Genomic DNA, 12445 nt, shown 5'->3' on the forward strand with positions numbered 1-12445 from the left:
GAAATCTGAACTCTGAAACCAGAAGCACATAATGGCCGATGTTGGACATTCATTACGCTTGTTGTTAGGTTCCCACAAGGAGCCACTTAAATTATGTGCAATTATGCTTAGACATATTCAGTTGTGTTTTACTTAATGGACACTTACAACTTGTTGGAACAGCAAAGACAAAGAACTCTTAAGAACTTGAAAGTGTTCCTCTCAGCCTCTCTGGCTGGCTTCGTATTAACATTCCTCTTTATCCGGTCAGAGGAAGTAACCTGAGGTTGACTGAGACTCAAAACAAGATCTGTCCAATTATTATAGTCTTTACCGTCGCTGCTACAAACCACCTTTATCATTTAAAACATCTCTCCACTGGAAAGAAGAATCCTGATAAACACAAGAAAATTTCTCGAGACTCTCCCAGGTCAGCACAAGGGCAGAGAGTGTTTTAACATTTAGTGTTATCTCGGCTTCCTTCTCTGTTCAGAAAAACAGTAAAAGATCCTACAAGTTTAGTGGTTTAGACTGGATCTTGAGGGTGATTTTGAAAAATACCATTAGTAGCATCTTGATGGTGAGAAGTACACTGGAGAAGATTTAGTCATTTTCTTTGGATAAATAATAATTGAATTTTGTCTAGACTAGGCGTTCCCAGTGACTGAACCATGGAACAATATTGTTTGTGGATCAAATGGTATATAAAAATAATTGATCAGCAATAGAAATGATTGGTGATTACACTGTGAGGGAACTTATTTTGGTCTGGTCCTTTTAGTACTTTTGGTGCACCTGACCCAGATCCCTCAGCCAACTGACCTGATGGTTAGTGTCCAATGGACTAGTCCATTAATTTGCATGTTTGCCCCATTTTAAACTGGTTCAAGTGCCAAAAACCTTTGACTAGATTTTGGAATCAAGCTTAAACTGAACCAGTTAAGATCAAAAACAGAGCAGATCTTTTAAGAAAATCTAAATATAGGCCATTCATTTAGCATGAAAAAAATGATAAATAGTTCTGAAGTAGATGTCAACACCAGCATATTAGTGGCTAATGGTTAGCCAGTCATAAAGATAAAACTTAACTTTTTACCTCTCCTTTTATTGAAATTTGTATTGTGTATTTATTTTGTTTTCTGAAGCATGTTGTGATTTTTATATTAAAAAGTGGTATATAAATAAAGTTTTACTTCCTTTCTTTTACTTAATTTACTAGTGCGTACATATTGTCTTACATTGTGTCTTTTTTTGTATCTGTTGTACAGTAAATTTCCCCCAAAGAACTTTCCTTGTTTTTTTTTTTTTTTTAGAAGATTGATCTCAAAATTTCTGAGTTTCAAAAGTCAAAAGCTTTAGACTTTTGAAACTCAGAAATATCCAAGTCTTACTATGTCGAGACTGCACTACAAAAGGAAGAAAATGCAACATTGCTCCTTCCGCATCTGTTAGCGGCTAACAGTTAGCCATGGCATTCTCACAGCGCTTACAAATCCTGTTTTTCTGTCACCATTTATTTTTTTCTGCTAAGTGCCTCAAATGATGCCAGGTAAGCAACTGAAATGTTCTGGGAACTTCTTCAATGTTTTTGTAGGAAAGTGTTTTGGCTAGCCTCTAGCTTGACAAAAAGTCTTCAGTAGCTGGGTTGGTAAACACAGCGTGGCAACTCTCAAACTACATCCTTTCAAAATATAATACATCTCTTCAAAATAAGAGCCTCAAACATAGTCGTAGCATACCATCAGAGCATAAAAGAAACTTTCTTCACCAGGCAAGGTCAGATATTAAACAGGATACAGCAACAACAAATCAGTTAGCACTGAGCTAGCGAGCACAGCTCGCTCCAAGGCCACAACACGTTGTCGTCCTCTCCATTTTTCTCCAGGCTGACATAATAAAGGTGGAGACCTATTTCCTAGAGGGCGTGTGGGAACGTATTATTTTGATAGGGGCTCCTCCCATTTTCAACAGATGACAAAGAGCCTCCCCATTCTGCTGGAGTGTATTCTTTAGCCTGCCATGGGAAGCCTCATTCACAGTCAGCGAGTGTTAATAATGCGCCAAACAATTATGTCACAGTCTTTGGCCTCCCACGTGAGAAAGTTAGCCCTCCCTCCCCGGCTGTGTTACAGTATGCAAATGGAGAGAAAAAAAGGGCTGAAGTCTGAGAACGGGATCTTATGGAGTGGGGCCAAAGTACTGCGCTGGAGAAAAGTGAATGGCATCTATGAGCTTTTATGGGACAGTGGTGTGAATTAGAGCAGCCTTCCATGGGAAATAAATTGGTAATAAAGGAGAAACCTTTTTTTTTTTTTATTATTGTTGTTGTTGTCCAGGGCAGCCTTTGAGAGTTTGCTAGCATCCATAACAAATTTCTAGTTTTCCGAAACATGCTAACTATGTAGCCTTTCACATGTATGGCTGTCTGAAGTCCTTCCAAATAGCTCAGTGGGGATAAATTATGAGAGCAGCAGTAAATGGTGTTGGGTGACAGAGGCAAAAACATTAGCAAGTTACAGCCACAGGTTTACTGTGGGAAATGTTCTCTTTAACAATTCCCATTAACTTTAGCAAGCAACTATTAAAAATGCTGAATACTACAAAAAATGCAGAACCTTGAAGGATCTGAGGACGAGTTTTTGGACTATTTGTTTCTGCTCTTTCCCACCCCACAGTCTCACATCTCTGCATCATAAATTACTGCCGATACTTCCATCAACAAAGGTTGCTGAGAGAATGTAAAAGCGGTGATGGGGTCAATGCGTCCTCAGTGCTCTATAAATTGTGCGCCCGGGTGCATGTTTAATCACATGAAGCACAAGGCTGGCGGATGAAACCTGGCCTGACCTTCTGATAATTAAAATGCAAACTAACCTGTTGCCCGTCTGCTGCAGTTATTGGATGTGATGCGGGGCAGACACTCGCTCCCACTGCCGCAGGCACACAAATCTGCTATCTTACTGCCTTTTTGAAACTTCTCCTGCGCTGGAAAAATACAGCTGTCACACTGCATGTGAAGCGTTTTTGTTTTTTATTAGACTATTTGTATCCGCTACATTTTATCACAATACAACAACCAATGTTAATATTATCACCTTCCTAAAATAATGACTTGTCATTTTTTTTTTTTTTTTTTTGAAATTTTAAATTTTTTTTCTGCTTGAAACATTTCTTGGGAAGACAGAAGTAGCAATTTGTATTTATGTAATTATATTTGTAAAAGTCACTTTTTGAAAAAAAAGTCAGGCTATTTTATGAAGATGACAATATGAAGGTGATATATTTCATTGAGATTTTATGTATATAATAAAGTGCACAAAATTAAAATGATACACAGTTTGCAACATTTTATTTTTCAAACAGAAATCTGAAAAGTGCGACACTGAAAAATTTTCATTTTTCAGAAGCCACTGTTTGAAAAATTAAAACAACTCTGTAGAGGACTTGAACTTCTTAGCTGACCTGCAAAACCCTCAGCTATAGCGATACCTTAAAGTATCGTATCGTTATAGCCCTAAGGTATCGTTAGGTACCTACTGCAATAAACAATATCATTCGAAAATACATCCATTAAAGTTTTCATAATTTAACTGAACTCTGATCCAGAACTGGATCTTGCATCTGGGAGATGCAAGCAGAGGGTCTGAACTGTTTCATGCGACACTGATCTGATATCTGATCTGATATCTGATCTGATATCTGCGTGCAACCAGACGCAAGAATAAGCAGAGGGAGTGTCGCTCTCTGTGGCGCACTGACAGTTGTGCGTTGGTGAAGAAGGAACGGGTCTAAGCGGCCAACATCAAACTTAATTCGAATTGTGGGAAATGAAGAAATTTGCAATGAGAAATGTAGGCAATCGTCGGTACGCTTGACTATTAAGCCTCAACTGTCTGCAGACTATGATTGTGAGGGCAGTTTCAAGTTTTGCCACCATGACCCATAACAACTGCACCGGGTGGAGTGAACAGAGAAGATGAGAGCAACAGCTCAAGAGGAACTTGTGGATAGAAGAGGAAAGGTCACATCACCAGTTTGGAAATATTTTGTATATTTAAAACAAAAAAAAACAAATATAAGAATGATCAATATCAAATGATATGAAACACTTATATCGTGATAAGTTTTTCAGCCCTGAGTAAAAGTGCATTGTGGCTCCATATCACCGTCATGAACACATTGTGGTCTTGGCGGCATCACCCTATGGGAGAATAGATTGACCTAAACTAAGGTCGGTCCTGGAAAAGAAACTGAGCTGGAGCAGACTTGAGACTAAAGCAGAGGCCACCATCAACGGGAATCATTCATATTCATGTGATAGAACGGTCCAGTCAAAGTCTAGAGCTAAATCCGACTGGCAAACTGTGGCAAGACCGAGGTATGAAACTGACAACCAATTTGACCAATTCAGTTTGAGTGAGCTTGACCTGTTGCTCAGGTCAAGCAACAGGTCAAGCTGTTTTTTAAACATGTAAAATCCCATTAGAGATCCCACATAAATGTTTGCTGGTGTACCATATCTCTCAAAAATTCATCCTTCTCATGCGCTCCCCTGCCCCCCGACCCTGCACTGTCGAATCCCGCGTTCCCATAAGATTTGGTCAGTTTCAACATGCACCCTTTGCGGGTTCAAAAGGAATTCGCTCCGTCTATAAAATTAGCCTATTTAGGCTGTTTTTATGCTTCCCATTTTCCACAAAGGGAAAAAAAAAAAAAAAACTGCATCAAATCCCCAAAATAGGAGAAGCGAGGATTCCACATAACCGCTGATTCATGTCTGTTCCCTGCATCAGCCTTTCTTCTGAACTGACTGCGGTTGGAGGGTTCATGCCTCCCCGCCGCTCCAGGGTGACGGAACCTTTCCGCGCCGCCGTTGATGCCGCCGACGCCGCCGACTCCAAAGTGTTACAAATGGACACGCATGAGAGGTCGTTCACGGTCAGGAAATGTTCTTTAAATTTTTTTCCTTGTATATTACAACACGACCCCCTTGACCCTGAAGAATTAACTGGCAAAACAAAACAACCGCTTCAATAATTGGAGGACAGATGTCTTCTTCTTTTTTTTTTTTTTTTTTTTTTTCCCATGGGGAGCGGCAATTAGACTTTGAAATATGCTAGATAATATGTCAGCTGGAAATAGAAAGTGCCTGCCCTTTCTGCCTGATCACAGTGTGTCGTTCCCACCCCCCCAGTGTTACTGTGGAGACGGTACGCACACATAACCCTTGGTTAAAAAAAGCAAAAAAAAAAGCAAAGACTGCCTAAGATTACAGCAGGAGCGTAAATTGGGAGATTTAAAACTGCAATATATATCCTGATAAAAACTGAGCAAACACCGGGCCGCCTCACACACTCTTTATACACTGTCTTATGCCTCATTCTTTGACTGACTGTAGTCATTTCTGTAAGTTTTTTTTTTTTTTTTTTTTTTTTTAAGTTGATAATTAATTAGTGTGACCAAAAATTAATTAAGGTCTAGTGCAAATAACTTTGGTGTGCGTAGCAAAAGAAGAAGAAGAAAAAAAATAATTAATTCCTGAGATGTAGGTGGAAAGAAAAGGATTAATACTGTACGTGATTGTTCTGGTTCACTTGTAGCTCTGGGTTTTTATTGGATACAATGAAGTGAAATGTAAATATCAAAGTGTAAAAGCTAATGATTGACTTGCAACGGCCACATTTACACATTTGTGATAAAAAAGAGGAAAAGGGCTTAGTGATTTATATATATATATATATATATATATATATATATATATATATATATATATAAAAGAGAATTCTTGTAGTGCAGCTGGTGATGAATAGACTGTTCGAGGACACGCATGAGAGGTCGTTCACTACCTGGATACCTGGATGCAGTTGGATTAATATACATTAACAAAACAACAGCAGATAAAATTTACCAGCAATTTGATTTTAGCCATATTTTTGGGAGAAATAGCAATTTCACAAAGTAAATGTTTGATAAACAACGCTACACAACACGCTAGAGGCTGAGGTTTGGTAAGCAGCCAATGCAGGAGCACCATTTATTTTCCTTGATGCTGATTGGCTGTTCCCACTAAGAGTAGAGATAAGGAAGACAATAGATATTAACTTCTGCGGTAGTGCTAAAACGGTTTTCCACTGCGTATTAATGGACATTAAGGTACATTTGGTGTTTGAACTATTATTTAATCCACAAATACGTGTGATTATACACACCTTGATCACCTTAAAAATAATCAAACCTGTGTGGAGTTAGTCTGCTGATCCAATCCAGTTTTCTTTTTCAGTCCAATACTTTGGATCTCAAGTATTTGTGGATTTCTGCTATTTCCTGAACAGCTGTGGTTTTATAACGCCTGCTAACACGCCTGCTTCACTCTAAACCACAACGTTAGCACCGTTAGCCTCTACATGTTAGCCAGCCATCGTGTCTTTACAGTGCTTACAAATTGTTCATATTTTGTCGTTCAGAGTTGTCAGCCAGCCAATGAGAAGTAATTCATTTGTTCTTACTACAAAATAAGAGTCTTAAACACTGTGGTTTTTGTTTGTTTGTTTTTCTGCTCTGTCTTGTCAAACCCCCAGTTACTTGTGGAAAATGGCCGCCCTTACTCTGCATTTGTATTATTTACACTGTCGCTACATGCAGGACACATAATCTTTTGTTTCAATTTTTTAACTCACTGGAGCTTTTGATTTTCTTTTATTCTTCTAAATTTACCATACCAAGCTAACCATACCAAGCTAACCATACCAAGCTACTGCTGTCTACTGGTAAAATACTTACATCTTAGAAACAAGCCTTTTTTTTAAAAGTCCTGAGGCCTCATGCGTCAAAGAGTGTGCTGTTTTCCCACTAAAACTTGGCGTACGGAATAGTTTAGAAAAGTGCGGCTCACAAAAAGAGTCGGATGCATAAAACTGTGCACACGCACTGATTATACACACGTGTGATTATACACACCTTGATCACCTTAAAAATAATCAAACCTGTCTGGAGTTAGTCTGCTGATCCGATCCAGTTTTGTTTTTCAGTCAGAATGAAATGGACCAGTCTTTATGAGACAAAAACTGAGGAAAAGTACCATTTACATTCCACATCCTTTCATTTTAAATGTCTTTATTTTGTGTGCGTGTTAGCTTATTGTCTGAGAATAAATGCGGTTCAGTTTACTTTTGAACAATAAAATATTTTTTTTTCATGAAAAAATCATGAAAAAAACATTGGGTTCGATGCTTCTTGGTCTAAGCAACATTGAGCGCCGTCAGATTTCAGCGTATTTAGGTGAGTTTTGATGCTTTGTAGTTTGATATTGTCCACAGAAAAAGTTTGCGTGGCTGCTGCACATTTTCACGCCAGCGGAAAACTGTGCGCATGTTTACACAAACTTGGATGCAAAGTTCATTTTTACACATGCCGACGTGTGCGTAAAATGTGGCGCACCACATTGTTTTGTACGCTCGCACGCTTTATGCAAGAGGCCCCTGAACTATTTCTTTACAGCTGGTAACAAGGCAACAGTGTGCATTTGCAGGACGGTCCCAGATTTCTACAAACTTTTTTCTAAATTTAGATTGACCTTTTTACCTGTGAGGTAGCATTGTGTAATAGCTGTATCTTTTATTAAACCTTGCATGATGTGGCTACATCAGAACAGAAATCTGTCCTGGAGGGAGAGTGCACCTGGGTGTTGCAGTCTTTCAGAGGTGCTTTTGTCAGTAGAGGCACGTAAAGGCTGTGCTGTCCTCGGTGCTGAAACATTTAAGCACAACTCTCAATCCGTCTTCTTTTCCCTCCATCTCCTGATCAAGCTTTCCAGACTAAGTGGCTCTACAACATGTAATCCTCGCCACAGACTTCGCCCTGATTTTTGGGCTTCTGATGCACTCAGCTTTGTTGGGTTTGGGGCATTACTGTTTTTTTTTTTTTTTTACAATTATTCCCTCTGGCTATAAATGCTCTGCAGCTGGAATAATTTTTGCACTTTTTTTTTTTTTTTACTTTTGGACATTTGCTATGATGTGTAACCATGACAACAGGGCTTTTTTTTGTTTCTTTTTTAACCAGGAGCAGCTGATTTTTACCTAAGAAGCACGGCTAATACCTGAGCAGACAGAGAAGAAGGAAGTTCAAACCATCTTTTCTGTTAGTCATAATGGGCAAGGATCATTCATACAGAGAAGTAGCAAAAGCAAATGGAGTGGATCAGCAGTGCTTAACAACTGATGATGTCATCCAGGTCTAGGTTTGTCACAGATAAATGATAAATTGTCCCGGAAATAATCACGATAAACGATAATATTGTCGTTTTGAGGCCATTTTCAAGTAATACATTGATAATGATGTAACATTGCAAATTCTCCCTTCAGAAGAGCAACAAACTTGAAGTTTGTACACTTAAAACTGGAGCTAACAAATATTAAAAATATCCAAATTAAAACACAACCAAAAACAGTAAATAAGACATAAGTAATAAAAAAAACACATAACCAAAACCATAAATATATTTGATTATTTAAAAAAATATTAATTCAGCATGTGATTAACTGATTAATTGCTTATTGCGACAAGCTTTGCCAGGACTTGTTGCTGTACAATAATTGGAGTAATAATAGCAAAGATGGACTGAAAGCTGGTTTTCTGCATTTCCAAAACAGTTAAAGTGTTTAGGAATTCCTAAAGCGATTCGGCCTCATCTTTTCTTGCACAGCGATCACAGCGCGAGGAAAGCAGGAAGCGTGCAACGCGCGCGAGTTGAAAGCAGAACCATTTTCAAAGTGTGAAATTAAAATACACGTTGTCACGAGGCTATCAGAATCTCTCTGCTGCTTTCTTTCTCTCCTTCCTTCTTCCTTCTTTCTTCTTTTTTGTCTGCCAGGTATAACACACAGTCAGGAGGCAGTTGTCATGGTGATTCATGCAAATGCACTCTGTTAACCTGTACATGAGAAGACTTTTTTTTTCATTTTTTTTTTTTTTTTTCAGAGCATCTCAGACCTTGACTTCAGCTAATAAGTGTCTCTCCTCACTACCTACGGTACACAATGGCGGGAGAAATTGAAAATCACACCGGCTTTTATCAGGGTTTGACATCTCGTTTAGCTGCTGTAAATGAAATCCGCCCCCCACCACCCCACCCCGCTCTTCAGATTGCGGATTGGTGTCACGGTTTGACGACGGCGCGCCGTGAGCAGGCCGCTCTTTCTCGAAACGGGAAGAAGTGACAAAGCAGTTGTTCTGGTGGAGGAACCCTGACACGAGCGAGCATGGCGACGGGCGACGGCCAATGCCTCGGCAGCGCCATAACAACTGGAATCATTAGCGCGCATAAACCGGTAAAGTATTGCGTCGGCGCTCCTTGGAGCAACGTGACCTGCCTGGAATGCCTTAATGAGAGCGGGAAAGGGCAGAGACAAAGACGTCCTTCCATCGGGGAACCGTTGTACGGCCGCGCGTACTCGCCTGTCCTCGCTTCTTCTTGACCGCTCGACCCCCCCCCAGCTCCAGTAGCTAACGCTGCGCCCAAGTCTTTCCCCCATTGAGCACAGCCACCGCTGTCTGCTGGTCTGACACAAGCCAGACACTCAGAGACAGAATCTAATTACAGACACAATTATGACTGTGACCCGGTTCAACCCGGATTTGTATTCAAATGGACTCATTTACCTTTTGTCCCGGAGACGTGTCTTCTGAGGACTGGATGTTGAGTCCAGAGACTCATCTCCTGCTCAGGTTCTTCATCTCAATTATAGGTGTCACACGTGTGTCCTACACTGTGCATATGGTAATGATTGTTTGATTGTTTCTTTTCTTTCATTGTCATAATGTTCTTCCTCGGTCTCCATCTGGTTTGGATCACAAAGAAAGTGTTTGGCTGTGCAAGAATTGTTTTAGTTTCATTTTTTACCCCACAGAATTAAAGGGGCATTTATAGCACAATCAAGAAACTATGTGAACCTTCAGTTGTTATAAAGTTGATACATATATATGTATGTGTGTGTGTGTGTGTGTGTGTCAAATATGACTTGAAATTGGGACTGTCTCTTTAGGAAGCTCCTGCTCTTTCTGAGACGCCACCTTCAGGATGTCGTCACAACATGGCTCCTCTTTTAACCAACGTTGCACTGAGAAGTAGCTCCTATAATGAGCTCAGCAGATGCACACTTCCTCTAAGCGTTTGCTAATTGCTGCTGGCTAGTCTGAAGGAGCTGTGAGGTGGAAACTCTGAAGCTTGGGAACCTGCCTTGACCTTGAAGTCCAACCAGCCGTTTTGCATAGTTGAATGGTTGCTACAGGGTTAAAGGGTTTCTCAAACATGCATGAAGGCTCCAAAACGTGGAATTGACATATTGCTACGGGCAGCATTTCAGGTAAAAATGAAATGCTTCCCATTTCAACACAACTCGATTGTGTTGATTTCTGCAGAATCAACACAGTCGCAACTCAACGCGAGATGCTTTAGTCACCTCGGGATGCTGGATGATTGAAACCTAAAGTTTCAATCAAGTTTCTTTGATTACTTCTGTTAATTGTTTTCTGAACACCTGGGGAGGATACATGAAACATGTGGATTGCACGTCCAGACGGTCGGTTGATTCTATAAAATCTAACAGAAAATGAAGAAGGCAGTACATCCCAGAAAGTAACAAAGTAACAAGTCGCAGCGCACCAGAACACCGTCCACAACTTTGACCCCAGTGTACACAAACTGTTCAGTTAAGGTGCGACACACAAACTGCGACCTGATGTTCTTCATTCCCCTACATTTAGATATGTGTAATACATATATTTTTTTAAATATACCAACATAATAATTGAGAAGACAGCAAGACTGTGACAGCAACTTAACATTCAGGCAATCTCTAAACACACAGTCATTAAAATCTTTGTTTGCTGAACACATTTTGCCATAAATATGACCGTCATGGTGTTGTGAATACAGAAAAAATGTCTCATAGGAAATAAATTTGAACATGTCAGACTGAAATACCTTTTGAAAACAGTCTTTAAACGTGTTTCAGTACCCCACACAACTATATTAATTTAGTTATTTATTTGTCTGGTGTAATATCCTTAAATGATGTGTTTTTAATATCTTTAAGTGGACAATCATCAATTAACATAAACAAACAATATAATAAGAAAAGAAAATAATAATTAATTGATATAACATATTAAGTTACAAAAGTAAATAAACTTTTTTAATATTCTAATTTATTGAATTTGTAGTGTTAGTAGTAATATTGTATTGTTTATATAGCATGATAATTATATATTTTCAAATTTTCACTGCAAGCAGCTTAAGTTTTATCCTTTGTAAGAATCAACATATATATATATATATATATATATATATATATATATATATATATATATATATATATATATATAATTTGGTAGTTTGAATGCATTACTGTTAATTAACAAAGGGTTTAATCCCAGAATTTGCCTCCCTGTTCCGAGTTTATAAAATCCTTCAGTGTATCACATATAAGCTAAAATTAAAATAAACATTTCAGACAATCTTTAAATATATTTTTTCCAGAATACAAGGTTTGGTTAAATGGCATCCTGTCAGCAGAAATGTGTTTCCAAAACGATTCCCTAACTCGTTTCAATTAGACTCCCTCATTCTTATTTTGCCCGGCGGGTTTCGAATCGTGACAGTAATAGGACAGAGAAACTCCACCGATACGAGAATGCATTAAAATCATAATGCCGACCACTTACTGTCTCTGACAGGTCCCTGTCATCCAAGCTGCAGCAGAGTGTTGCCAAAGTCTCCAGGCAGAAGGCAAATTACAGGCTAAAAAGCTGACAGATTGTGATTTTTGCGACATAAATGATTCTGGCAAACCCTGACGCCCCCGGAGTGTTCCGCTCAGTATTGTTCCGCGTTTTGGCGGCGCTGACAACCTCGCAGCAAAAGTGCTGAGGGCAACAAGTATGTAATAAACTCCGGCCACGACAAGTCAGTAACACCAGGTTGCGTCGTACTGAAGAGGTTCAGCAGCCGGCACGCTCAGGAGGGAAAGCTACACGTCATTCACCACCAGGAATAACAGAAATGTTGAAAACGTGCGTTTGTTTCACACAGAATGCAGTGCGAATCTTACAAGTGCAAATGGTTTACAGTAGTGATTCTCAGCCAAACTCCCCGAAAACAAAATTTTGATGTTGACGTCCATAAAATGCTCACTAACGTCTAAAAACGGCTGAAACGCAAACCAGCGTTGATCGAATGTAGCTTACAGTACATTTGGACAGATCCGACGTCGCATTGAAAGTGTTTTCGCTCTGTTTGTTACATGTGAAACAGTGTCGCCAATTGCGATCTAGAACAATTGTAAAGCAGAACCTGCCGACCTATTTCTCGAGTGAAAACCAATCAAAATCAGCAAAAAAAAAAAAAAAGCAGTAGAAGATAAATTAAAGAGTCGAATTAGAAAAAAACTTTTATTGAAAACGTGCA

This window comes from Gambusia affinis, linkage group LG21 (assembly GCF_019740435.1).
Source record: "Gambusia affinis linkage group LG21, SWU_Gaff_1.0, whole genome shotgun sequence".
Classification (NCBI taxonomy): Eukaryota; Metazoa; Chordata; class Actinopteri; order Cyprinodontiformes; family Poeciliidae; genus Gambusia; species Gambusia affinis.